The sequence below is a fragment of the Nomascus leucogenys genome, chromosome 22a, assembly GCF_006542625.1.
Source record: "Nomascus leucogenys isolate Asia chromosome 22a, Asia_NLE_v1, whole genome shotgun sequence".
Classification (NCBI taxonomy): domain Eukaryota; kingdom Metazoa; phylum Chordata; class Mammalia; order Primates; family Hylobatidae; genus Nomascus; species Nomascus leucogenys.
In genome coordinates this window covers 92,292,820-92,307,360 of record NC_044402.1, presented here as the reverse complement: position 1 = coordinate 92,307,360, position 14,541 = coordinate 92,292,820, and positions in this window count along the sequence as shown.

Sequence of the window (14,541 nt, the reverse complement as noted above, 5' to 3'; positions counted from 1 at the left end):
TGTAGATTAAAATTTGTGTACTTACAAAGATTTAAGAAAGCTACATCAGATTTAACTATCCTAGCATTATTAATTTAATTTCTAGTCATTATGATAATACTAAGCATTTAAAATGCATTTGGTGTTTATGTAGATGGAATCACTCCTCAAAATTACAATTTTGAATTAATATGCTATTAAAAATGCCACTAGAAAGTGCTTTTATTATTCTGCCAGTGAAATAACTGTTCCCTGTTTCTTTTTATAAATGAAATTTCAGCATTTATCTTTTGATCTTCTTTAGATTTTGAAAACTGTAATGTTTCTGTTTAAGAATTCTCCTTATGCTACATTAGTGCCATGTTCTTTGACAGCATAAAAATATGCAAATATAGCCTTTTTAATGGTGATTTTTCATTTTGTTACTGTCATTTAACTGAAAAACAACTGATGATGTTTCAACTTATCACTTACAACAGTGAAGTTACTGAATTGATATTTATGTTCAGAGCAGATGACATAGAAACAAATATGTTTGAAATACCATCTGTACCATGTTGATTTCTTCCTTAAAGGCACAATAGAGTTGCTGAAGTTCAGCCTTATGGGGAACATCAGACTTGGGGGCAGTGATGACACATTACTACCCTGGAAAAATGGGTAAATGAGAGTTGCTGAATTTGGAGATAGGTTGTGGGGGAGAAGGGTGGGAAGAAGAAAGGTGGCAATGTGAAATTTACAACTTTGTAAAAATCTTTCTGTCTTGGCAGCAAGAGCTCTGCCTGCTTTTTGGCCCTCCATTCCCCGGACTGCCCACTTGGCTATCTGCCTCATTGCCTACCTCTCTTTGCAGCCTCTACTCGGTGTTACACAGCTTCTCCATCTGGTGCTGGTTGCCAGCCTGCTGCTTAGGAAATCCCAGAATACTCTGCACTGAATTATGTGGGAGTGTCACCTTTCACAGATAGTTGAACTGAAAGAGGCGGGCAGCTGGGTGGGAGGAAAGTTGGACAGAAGGGCCTTGCTGGAGCAACCTGCCATGCTTAGCAAGACCAGCTCTCAAAGGTAGAGCTGAAGGCTTATCTCGAGAGTTTCTAGAAATCAAATAGGGAGCTTTCCACCATTCCAAAATGGTCAGAAAATGAAGAAAACAACTCCTGTTAACGGGCCAGGGGATAGAGTATTGTATTGAATGAGGTTCTTCTCTTAGCTTTGCCTAGGTAAATGATGCTAGGCAATTCAATAAACTCCACTCTGCCTGAATTTCCTAACACTGGGACACATAGATCCAGTCTTCCTGGGTAGGAAAAAATGAGGTTTCATCAAAGTTTCCCACACGTACATTCTCACCCAGCTTACCACCATTCACAGATCCCATTAGCGGGCAATAATCATTATAATAATAGTTGTCACTTATTGAGCTCTTACTCTTCGACATAATTAGTGTTAAGTGCTTTACAGGCTATGCTGAATAATTTTCATCTGCCCTTCAGAGCCAGTCTCTGTGCCCTGGGAGGCTGACCACTCTGGACAGCATCTTTACACTTCCTTGTCTTCAGGCTTCTGGATGGGTTCAGCTTATATGCAAGTCACTTGAAGCATATTGGTGGGAAAGAAAAAAATAAGGTCAGGATACTACTGGCTCTCTGCCCTGTCACAGCAAGTTGGCTATGTCCTTCTATCCAAAACCCTAACCAGCAGTGTCTCCTAAAGCTACAGTCCCCTATGTATTCTTCCTCAGTCCCGGGGTGGTAACTGATCCACATCACCATCCCTGGCTCTTTCCTTTAATCCTGCCCATACTTTGGTAAACATTCGCTTTATTAAACTTTTCTCAGTCACCCTGCTTGGGTGTGCCATGTTCTCTGTGAGAGAGCTACCCTTTTTTAGGTGAGAAAACTATGACTTAAAATTGGTTTAGCACTTGCCCCAGGTCAAGTATCTAATAAACGCAATGGCCAAAGTGTAATACTATTTTTCTAACTCTGAACTACTGCACAGTATTGCCAAGATGATCAATTCTAACTTCATAATATTTATTGTATTAGTCTGTCTCTTGCCCTTATCACTGTAAAACCCAAACTCTTACCTAGACTATTGCAATTCTATCATATTAGGGAAGATTTATTCAGTTTTACATAACAGCAAACAATTCAAGTTTCACATAAGACAAAAAGAAAACTAATCTAGGGTTATGTTAGGCAGCCTCAAATAGCCCCATGATCCTCACTGGTATTCAAGCACTGTGCAACCCCCGTCCCTTGTGTGTTGGCTATATATTGACTTCTGATGCATAGAATATGTCAAAAGTAACGGGATGTCACTTCTAAGATTAGGTTATTTCTTAAAAATGGCTTCAGTCTTGGCTGCTTGCTCTCTCTCTCACCCATTCTTATTCATTCTCTCTGGGGAAAGCCAGCTGCTACATCGTGAGGCAGCCCATGCAGCCAGGACCTGAGGCCTTTCAATAACCACAGGAGTGAGCTTGGAAGTGGATCCTTCTATAGTGGTCTTTCAGATGACCATGGTCCAAGCCAATACCTTAATTGCAGTCTGCAAGAGACCCTGAGCCAGAATTCCCCAGCTAAGTGGCTCCCAGATTCTTGACCCACAGAAACTGGTTTGTTTTTCTCAGCTACTAACTTTCGGGGTAATATGTTCCATGAAAATCCACCACTTCAACAGATTTTAATTCCAGAGTGACTCTAGAAACAGAATTTTAAGGATCCTCTGAATGGGTTCTGCATTCTGTGACTCTCAAAGGAAAGTTGGATTGTGGAAATGGAGACACAAACAGCCTTGCTGACCTGGCAGTTACTCATCAGCACAAGGCAGTGGCCAGGCCCACAACTGTTCCACCTTCCCATGGGGCTTTCCCCTCCAACAGCTGTTCCACCTTCCCATGGGGCTTTCCCCTCCAACAGCTGTTCCACCTTCCCATGGGGCTTTCCCCTCCAACAGCTGTTCCACCTTCCCATGGGGCTTTCCCCTTCAGCATCTCTGACTTCTGGGCCACATGTATGTTTAGTTTACAACCTTATAGAGGCTGCTTAAGCAGATCCTGCAATTGTGTAAGGTCAAATACCTTGAATTTCATAAGTTCAATAAAGGTTTTACCAAAAAGTCTAGGAAAGCTAGGAGCCACAGTAGCCAACAGCAGGAGTTAGTTGAGCTCTCTCTGTAGCTCTACCGTCTTGGGTCTCTTAGTCCCTTCTTTGGTCTCTTAGTCCAAAATTCTATATTCTTGAGAGATAACTTGATTGATCCAACTGGAATCAGCTACCCTCCCCTTGACAAATCGGCTGGGCATTGGGAGTATTACGTGGTAAAAAAATGTATAGAGATACAGCTTCTGGAAAAGAAGAGCAAAGCTAACAGCCAGGCAGGCCACAGTGGCTTCCCGAAAGTTCTGCCGGCTTCCAGTCTTTCTCATCTGATTTATCCTACCCATGGGAATCATAACTTCCTATGAACTATTCACAGCTCACCTCAACATAGCCAAAAGTAAAATTTGAAGTTCAGATTAATTCATCAGTGTGGTTCACAGTCTACACACAATGTGCTCAAGCCACGTTGAAACCCCATAAAGCTACATTTGTATGTCATTTATGACAATTATCTATTTGGCCTCTTATTATTATAATTGCTTAAGGACTTCACAGTGGAACTAAGATTTAATATGTATGACACAGTTGTCTTGATTTTATTCAGTAATACTCACTGTTGCCACACTGTGGTCAGGCTATCGTAAGCAGAAAAGCTACCTAGAGATGCTTTCTAACATTGTAGGGAGGGTATAGTTTTCCTTTTCATTGGACTTTTATCCGTTTGCTGTGAGTAAGGTTTGTTCACTCAGTGAATGACTGTCTGATAAGAAAGAAGTTATAACACCCTAGTAATGTTCATGCCAAATAAGGGCAACAACAGTTGTAGTAGTGAAGAAGACATAAACATACCTTTATAGGCAGTGAATGGCTTTTGTTTAACACAAGTCATTAGGTACACAAATGGGAACACCGTGCATCTGCTCTTAAATGTGTTCATATACTCCTGAGGCTGTGTTAAAACAGTGTACACTAAGTGGTATTGTTCTTTGCTTCACATTTGTTAAAAATCTCGTATGTATTTTAAATTATAAAAATGAGATCTGGCAACTGGAGTAATAGATTTCAATATTTTTGTGTGTGCATGAGAATCACCTTAAGAAGTTGTTTTGATAGCAGTCCCATAAATTCAGATTCAGTTGATCCAGAAAGGACCTGGGAATTTAAATATTTAATAAAGATCTCTAGGGGATTCTGATGAAAATCATCTGCCTGCCCACATCTTAAAAAAATTCTTAAATATTGAAGTGAACTCAGTTTTAAACCAATCAGTTCTTGATTGAATAAACACACAAAAATTCTTAGTTCTTGTGAACCCAATCACATTACCAAGCCATCTCACAACCCAAAAGGAATTCCTTCTGACCTGGAGGCTTGCACTAAGTAAAAAGGTGAGTCAACCAAAAGTTCAAACAAGCAAAGAAAGCTCCAGGGAGGAGAAAAGGAGAAAAGGTCAATGTGAGTATGAGCACTGCTCAGTCTGGGTCTCTTGGCATCTTGGTAATAAGGCCTTGGAAGCTCAGTTGTAGCCGAGGTCAAGCATTCTAAATGCTAGTCAAATAAGGAAAAAAAGACCATTTTGTTCTAAGAAACAGTTTCTGGAAAATCAGCCTATAATGGCATTATTGGCACCAGCTCCACAGATTTGGTTGCTTTCAGAATGAGGCTGTCAGACAACTTCTCTTAAGACCTGCAGACCTAGTGCCTTTGCTATGTGTCAGGCACAATTTAACCTCCACTGTGTTCTCAGCAGAGGTGTTTATTTGAGTCATTGTGACCAGTATACATTGCTTCCTCTTTTTGTTTTTCCACAGCCACAACTTCGGTAACTAAAAAAATTTTTTAAGCCTGCAGTTAGTACAACTAACCTATCTATTTTACCCAAGCTCACCCTGAGGGTGATGGGTTTTGTTCAATGGCTGTGCAGGTTTCCAGGATAATGGAGTATCGGGGAATGCTAAAATTGAGCCCATTAAACTGAATGACAGGTGATGCTTAAACTGACCATAGTTTCTGGCTAAAGGTAATGGGAAACTCAGGGATCCAGGTGGAAGGCAACAAATAAAACAGGGATGTGATCAGGAGCAGGGTCAAAAGCCAAGGGCTGGGCCAGTTGCAGTGGCTCACACATGTAATCCCAGCACTTTGGGAGGCCAAGGCGGGCGGATCATGGGGTCAAGAGACAGAGACCAGCCTGGCCAACATGGTGAAACCCCATCTCTACTAAAAATACAAAAATTAGCCGGGCATGGTGGTGCGTACCTGTAATCCCAGCTACTCAGGAGGCTGAGGTAGAAGAATCGCTTGAACCCAGGAGGTGGAAGTTGCAGTGAGCAGAGATCATGCCACTGCACTCTATCCTGGGTGACAGAGCGAGACTCTCAAAAAAAAAAAAAAAAAAAATAAAGCCAAGGGCTTCACACTGAGTAAATAAGCCATTAGAAGTATGAATGCTCGTTCCACCAGAGACCCCACAAAATGGATGAGAAGCTATATAGTCAGTAAGCAGAGTCTAGGAGAATTGAAGCAAGACAAAAAATAAAACCCTCTACATTGGTCAGCTGCTACAGCCCAGGAATCGGTATAAAATAAAGGGATCTTGTGGTCTTTCTGCTGATCCTGGTGATGTTGCCCAACTGAAGTGTCCATATCACTGATTTCATAACCATCCAGAGCATGAGTTAAATTTCAGATTCATTTGATCAAGTATACTGAATGAAACTCTCCAAGGGTAGGGCAAACTCCCACAGTTGCTTCTACGTTCATCCACCAAAGCTGGAGGCCCACTGTGTAAGGAGCTCTTCTAATACGCTTTATTCAACTTTCCTCCTCCTCCCTATCTCATTTAATGCAAGCAGATGTTAGCGTCTTTATCTCAGGACTCTTGTTTATTTCCTTTGAAAAGGCGTATTGGATCTAGCAGAGTGGAGGGTCAGAAGGGCACATAGATTGTTCACTAAAAGTTTTGTGTAGACCAAAAGTTAAAGGACAAAACATTATAGGCTAATAGTGTTATCATGTCAAAAGGGAACACGTACTTGAGACAATTCCAAAGAATATCATTTTCTCACCAGTGTAATGAGGTATTAACATATTGGTCTCTCAGATTAATGTAGCATCTTTTCCCTAATGAGCTCTAAGCTGTTCCATTAGAATCGCTATAAAAGTAAGACAAGACAAAATAATATTGAGTCACCCAAAGTGGGTTTTTTTTTTTTTTTTTCTGAGAGAGAGAGAGAGTTGCACTCCATCACCCAGGCTGGAGTGCAGTGGCCTGATCTTGACTCACTGCAACCTCTGCCTGGCTGGTCTCGAACTCCTAGCCTCAAGTGATCTGCCTACCTCAGCCTCCCAAGTGCTGGGATTACAGGCAGGAGCCACTGTGCCTGGCCGGTATTACCAATTGGAAAGGGGAGAAATAAACTCCAGTTGTCCCAATCCTCAGTAGAATATTGCTATATCTATCTATTCAACATCAAGTGTGGGTAATGAGATAAAGCACTCAATGAAATCCCCAATATTGCATTCTGTAATTTGAATGGAAAATGGGATCTGCAGTAATGCAGATAACAAAATATATTTACTATCTATGTACATAGCTCATCTATTAGAGAAAAGCGACAAATAAATATACACATGCAAAAAAATGATGTGAAAAAAGGTAGAGATCTAGTAACTGCAGTTTTCTCAACAATTGCTTTGTACAGTGATGATAAAATTCCCAAAGCACACGCACTGAGTTCCCAACTTATGTACACACAGCCCCTAGCAGGAAGAGCAGCCAAGTCACATGCTATAACTGAAGCTAAGGACAATTACCGGAAAACACCATTAACCCCTACTTTCCTTTCTTTTCCACCCACCCCCACGTCTGTGCTTTTGAGTCTTGCACAGAGTAAACAAGACTATACTAGTACATTCCACCAATGAAGAATTTTATTCTATACTTGTTCGAAATCATGGAGGACTGAGGACTTTCCAATTACAGTAACCCTGTAAGTCTTACAATTCTGTCATTCTTTAAGGAGTTCCTATTAAGTCTTAAATGCTTCAGAGATTAAAAGGGTATATTAATGTTATTGGAGAGTTGAGATAAAATGTCGTGCCTTGCAGGGTATCTTTGCACTTAATGAAAACTTTTTCATCATATTCTATTATGCCAGATCTTCATTTCATAAGTTGTAAGATAATCTTATTTTAATTAGAGGAGATATACCAAGTGTATTAGAGTAATACAGTTAAATATATTCATCAACTTTGTTCTTGTCAGGTAAAATGCCTCCTTCAGAGTTTGTTACTCTGATGGGCTATCACAGATGTAAGTAAAATGGTGTGTGTGTGTGTGTGTGTGTGTGTGTGTAAATTCTGAATGATTTCTATAGAACTTATGAATAAAAGACTGTTTTCTGAGGAGGACCCTATATAACCCTCTCAAAGTCTACACTGTCCAATATGATAGACACTATCAAATGTGGCTACAAAGTACTTGACATATGGCTAGTTCTAACTGAAATGTGCTGTAAATAGAAAGTACACACTGGATTTCAAAGATTTAGTATAAAACATAAAAATCGTATTAATAATGTATATACTGATTATATGTTAAGATCATTACATTTTAACTACTGGGGTTAATATATCATTGAAATTAATTTCACCTGTTGCTTTTTACTTTTTAAACTATGGCGACCAGAAAATTTTAAGTTTGGCATGTAACGCACAATACATTTCTCCTAGACTCTGATGCTCTATATCATCTAACCAATATGTAAGATCAAATCTTAATTATCTGTGGCATATTATCCATGTTGTAAGTAATAAACATAAATGATAAAATGATGAATCTCAAGTTGGCTCCTCCTAAATTTTGAACAAGTTGCCACTCATTTCTCCCCCTTGTCTAGTCAGTTAAATGAAAGTATGGAAACGCTAGCCTTAACAACTGCCTACAAGGCCGGTCTGTGGCTACAGAAGGAAGTTGGATAGCACCTTCCAAAACTAGACATGGATCCTATGATTCTCGGGAGTGGATTGTGAAATAAAGCCAGAAGTAGCTTGTGGGAGAACCACTCATTAACAGCAATTACACTTATGAGCCAGACATTCAAGTGGGTCAGGGAAAGCCTCAAGTTCCATTTCCATCTTGTGATTTTGCAATTCGTGAAAGGGGAAGGAAGAGAAAAGTACACATATAGGTAGGAAAAGTTTTCAAAATAAACAAGTACCCCCTAGAGACCACATTAAAACACCTCACTGGGAGACCAGGAGAAATGTGAGCTACAATCAGAACAGATAGCTCTTCAACAAGAGCCTCAAATGCCAAGTTGGTAACACGAAAAGGCCATACAAATATTTTTAAATGTAAAACTTGCTACTCTCAAAGAAAAGGAACGCAGAGCAGGTCAGAAGCAAACTAAAAACAAATGGTCCATGAAGAAATCAATAGAGCACCTCACAAGGGAGTCCAAAGCAAAAATGCAAACCCCTTTAAGTATAACAAAGTCGGGAAGCCAGCTAGAAAATGCAAAGGCCATTCAGGGATGAAAAGGTGATAGCAGGAAGGATCGATGAATTGTTTGCTTCAGTCTTTACTGAAGAAGACTTCAGAAAAGAGTCTCACTTGCATCTTGCTTTAAAGCAGTCAGGTCAGAGGTATTGGAACAAACAGCGGAAAACAGGACTTTCCCAGACCCAAGTGGCAAACAAAATGTAAATGAATCACCAGGCCCAGATGGCATTCACCCGAGACTTCTAAAGGAACTCAAGGGTAAAATATGGAACCAGTGGCCAAAATGTATGACCTGTTGTTAATAACCACTACTATGTGAGAAGAATGGCAGCTTGCCAGTGTGACTCACACCCATAAGAAGGACTCCAGAGGAGATTCTGGAAACAAAAGGCTCTCAATCTGATTTCTAATCTTGATATGATAATGGCATCTCCATAAAAGTTACAGATGCAATATCCATGAGAATTATGGTTTATATATTGAGGAGTCTTGGCTAATAATATATGAGAGACATTTTAGATGACTTGGACCAGATACCAAGAAGTTATGGAAATCTTGTTGAATTTTTTAAAGAGTACTTACCTGTTATCAGATAGATGTATGTATGGATGAAATTATATGGTATTCAGGTTTCACCTTAAAATATTCCTAGAAAAAAGAACTGAGGGAAAAGGATAGACATAACAACAACAAAAAAGAAAGCAACATGTTGGTAAGATGGGTAAACAGTAGTTTATATAATCTTTTCTCTCCACTTTTGTGTGTTTGAAAACCTCCATAATAAAGCTAAAAATTAATCAAGGGAATATAGAAATAAGCACATGTCCAAAGGGAAACCACTGAGTGCTATTTATTTAGACTTTTGAAACATTTTGACAAAGTTTCACACCAACATTTTACACACACACACACACACACACAATGGGTTTCAAGTTTGTAGGTGATATGAAACTCATTTAAGTAGTGAACTGTCTGAGCTTACAGGGAAAATAAAATACAAACAACAACAACAACATCAACACTTCCAACACTGCCTAAGTAGAAAGAAAACTGGTGTATGATCTTTAACATGTGCCAGTGTTAAAGGATTAACCTTAGAGAACCGTGATATAGACATATAAGTGTAAGATAGGAGATCTTATCAATTACCAAAAGTCTAAACGAATGTTTAGAAAGAACTAGAAACAATTTTTCCTAAAATCAGCTTACTTTGCTTCTGTAGTTAAGGAGAAACATAATGCTGGGCACCCCTACGAAAGGATTTTGGAAATAAAACATTTTTAAAATTAGATATGTCTGAGGCAGCAAAGTATCTGCTTTTCCTGGATGAACCCACATCTCAACGACAGTACAACTAAACTGAATGAAGTATAGAGAGCAGCATGCAGAATCATTAGAGGGGTTGACTAGACTCTGTATCAAGATAGACTCAAACAATTGAAACTTCTAAGCTGAGAAACACAAAGCTTAGGTGATATATTAAGATCAATGTTTATTGAGTAAAAAAAGCGTACAAAATGACTGAATGTGGCTTCATTTACCAGTTCCTAGAACTAAGGACTACTTCCCGAAATGTTACCTCTTTAGTTCTCAAACTAAATTAATAAAACACTATACAGTATGAGTAAACTTTAAAAAGATGTTACCCCCAAGAAAGCATTGCAACTAAAAGTACAAAGGCATGGAAAGGAAAGTTTCCATACATTTATGTCCAAGTTATTAAGGATCACTAGTAGATACTCTGAATAACAAATCCACTTTTTTTGTACAGAAGAAACTAATAAGAGCAAAAATACTACAATATTTCTTGGTATCCCTCAGAGTTGGAATAGTAAGCTACGTGGACAACTCTAGTGTACGCGTATTGGATTAGCTTCATCTTTGATATATTGGTGTCACTTTTCTCCTTCACTATAATTGAACATTAACTATAATGACACCAAACTTTTAGTTGCATAATTCAGTATCACAAACCGTAACTTTACTATGAAGAGACAATCAACTACAACTCATATAACAAAAAGTGTCCATCAAAAGTTCCAAATATTTATGTTTTGTTATATTATTCTTATACAAAGAGTTTAACTCATCATTGACTAGGAAATTAGCATTAATAAATTATTTTCTTTAGTTTTTCCCTAAGAACAATTAGCAATAATTTTATGAACATTAGCTGGCTAAATCCTTTTTTTTTTTTTTTTTGAGACGGAGTCTTTCTCTGTCCCCCAGGCTGGAGTGCAGTGGCGCGATCTCGGCTCACTGCAAGCTCCGCCTCCCGGGTTCACTCCATTCTCCTGCCTCTGCCTCCCGAGTAGCTGGGACTACGGGCACCCGCCAACATGCCCGGCTAATTTTTTGTATTTTTAGTAGAGGCGGGGTTTCACCGTGTTAGCCAGGATGGTCTTGATCTCCTGACCTGGTGATCCGCCCGCCTCGGCCTCCCAAAGTGCTGGGATTACAGGCTTGAACCACCGCGCCCGGCCTAGTTGGCTAAATCCTTTACTCATCTTAAAAGATGATATTTCAATAAGATATTATTATTTTAATGTGTTATTCACAGTATTGACTTCTTTTTTTTTTTTTTTTTTTTTTTAGACGAGTCTTGCTCAGTTGCCCAGGCTGGAGTACAGTGGTGCGATTGCAGCTCACTGCAACCTCCACCGCCTCAGTTCAAGTGATTCTCCTGCCTCACTCAGTCTCTCCAGTAGCTGGGATTACAGGCGTGTGCCACCATGCCCGACTAATTTTTGGATTTTTGGTAGAGGCAGGGTTTCACCATGTTGGCCAGGCTAGTCACAAACTCCTGACTCAGGTGATTTGCCTGTCTTGGCCCCACAAAGTGCTGGAATTACAGGCATGAGCTAGCGCACCTGGCCATTACAGCATTGACTTCTAAATCCCAAGAAATTAAGTGTGAAATAGGCAACTTATCTCATCAAATAACCAAGAACAGTTATTTTATACACAGGGAAGCTAGTGTAAATAAACATTAGATGACAACAGGAATGTTGGCCTTCAAAATATCTGCTTATTTTACCTAGCTTTAAAATTATCACAGTATTTTCCAATTGTCATAATCTATATGAAAAATATCACCTAATCATCATACTCCAAGAGAAATATTTTCATGTGATATATCTGGAAAGACAGCATAATTTTCTAATCTCTCTCAGTATTGCTTCTTTGTAGGTTCATCTTATTTTAGACACCTGAAACTTTTATTAGTGAATTTATAAGTTATAAAACCAAATGTGAGGTTAAAGTCAAACTTTAATTTGTCCCAGTTGTCTCTCTCTGCAGATTGTAGTAAAAGTTTTAGTCTCATCCACAATAGGTAAAGGGAGCCTGGTGCTCAGTTCAGCCACACACTTGTCCAACTTGGTACAGTGTCCCTGACCCAGCTTCTGACTCAATCTCTACACTCGCTTGCCCATCTTAGGTAAATAGCAAAAATACAAAAGCCTCATCATTATGACCAGTATTAACCTTTGCTAAATAATAACCTTTGCCTGTGTTCTGTTCTAAGAAGAAAATTATTTAGTTAAAATGACTAATTATTATAACTAGAAATGTAATAGTGGTGATTCTGGTTAGTAGTCTTATTGGTAATTTTATTTCCTTCTTTATATTTTTTATTTTTCAATTTTTTGAATATAAATAAATTGATTTATAATCAGGAAAATCACGAAGAGGATTTTAAAATACATGCCACAATTTTCCATTAATCTGGAAGAAATATTTACAGTCAACAATATCTCACTGGCAAAGAAGTTTTCAAGTCTGGTGTCTTATAAAATAACTTCTGATTTTCTCTAAAATAGAAATTACACTTGTTTTCTATCCATGAGGAAGTTGCAAATCGAAATCTTTAACAAGAAAAACAGACTAAAAAGATGCATGGGGATCCATTTTAATTTTGATGAACATATAACATCACTACCTACTATATCTTGTGTCTGGGTAGACAGAGTTAGAGAAGGGCTCAACTATCACAGCACAGAGAGGATACCACTATTTTGGTGTCCAAGTGATTCTCATGTATTCTGAATCATGAGAGGGAGCTTGACATTTTAGAGTAAAATGCCGCAGAATCTCAAAAGAGGACTTTGAGAATTCTCAGGGTCCACATACAAATACACACACACACACACACTATATATATATATATATATATATCCAAGGAAACTAGGTGGGAATTTCACTTTACCTCATTCACCTGAGGAATCTCAATCAGTTGTTCCCTAAATAGCAAAGTACAGACTCAGCAAAAGGACCCAAGAATTATTCACAAATTGTTTATGGCTGAGTGAGCTTACAGAACGCTGGTATATGCTGAGCACACAGCTATTTGTCATAAAGCCATCAATCAAATTCAGTTGATAATAGAAATCCCTAAATAAATGAATTACAGAAATCAATGAGTCTGCTATTCTTTCAGAGTTTAAAATCACTGAAAAATTTACCATGGATTTAGGAGGCAATTAAATAGTGGGGCATCAATATTCCCTTATTCACTTCACAGCTCATTCAGCCCTCACTGCTTTGTTTATCAAAGACCCAAGGAGACCGCTAAAGGCAGACTCTACTGGGGTCATCTCAAGAATAAAGAGAATGAAGGCAAAGGTCAAATCAAGTTACCTCATCTATGAGCTCCTAATTATAAAATAAAGTGAAGTTCCTTGGGGCCCATCCAATCATACCTACCAATATAGACCCAGGCCTCCCTGACCTATTATCTCAACTAGTAGGTCCAGATGGAAAGAATAAATGAAAGCCCACAGGCAATCAAAAACTCTCACATTCGCTGTTAAGTTTCACTTCACTTTTTCCTTCTCATTACTAAGAGAAACAATGACTTTCTTGAATCTCATCTTTTCTCTTTGTTCCATTCCAAAGCATAATGATCAATACCTGAAAGTCACAGACGACACTCAGTAGAGGAGAGAAACAAAAGGCACAGATAATTATAAATGCAATAATACACAATGAAGTGAGTTGGTTCAACAAACATGTTGGTATGAAGCCCAGATTGACCAATGTAGTCCAATACTGGGTTGAAGGGAAGCACATGTACTTATGTAACGATAAAGCTAAATTTCTTCTATCATGCAGTGTGAAAAGTATTGTGTCCGGAATTGGTGGGTTTTTGGTCTCACTGACTTCAAGAATGAAGCCGCGGACCCTCGCGGTGAGTGTTACAGCTCTTAAGGTGGCACGTCTGGAGCTCGTACCTTCTGATGTTCGGATGTGTTCGGAGTTTGTTCCTTCTGGTGGGTTCATGGTCTCAGGAGTGAAGCTGCAGACCTTCGGGGTGAGTGTTACAGCTCATAAAGGCAGTGTGAACCCAAAGAGTGAGCAGCAGCAAGATTTATTGCAAAGAGTGAAACACCAAAGCTTCCACAATGTGGAAGGGGACCCCAGCAGCTTGCCACTGCTGGCTCTGGCTGCCTGCTTTTATTCTCTTATCTGGCCCCACCCACATCCTGCTGATTGGTCCATTTTACAAAGAGCTGAGTGGTCTGTTTTGACAGGGTGCTGATTGGTGTGTTTACAGTCCCTGAGCTAGACACAAAGGTTCTCCACATCCCCACTAGGTTAGCTAGATACAGAGTGTCCACACAAAGGTTCTCCAAGTCCCCACCAGAGTAGCTAGATACAGAGTGTCGATTGGTGCATTCACAAACCTTGAGCTAGACACAGGGTGCTGATTGGTGTGTTTACAAACCTTGAGCTGGATACAGAGTGCCGATTGGTGTATTTACAATCCCCTAGCTACACATACAGGTTCTCCAAGTCCCCACCAGACTCAGGAGCCCAGCTGGCTTCACCCACTGGATCCCACACCGGGGCCGCAGGTGGAGCTGCCTGCCGGTCCCCCGCAGTGCGCCGGCACTCCTCAGCCCTTGGGTGGTCGATGGGACTGGGTGCCCTGCAGCAGGGGGCGGCACT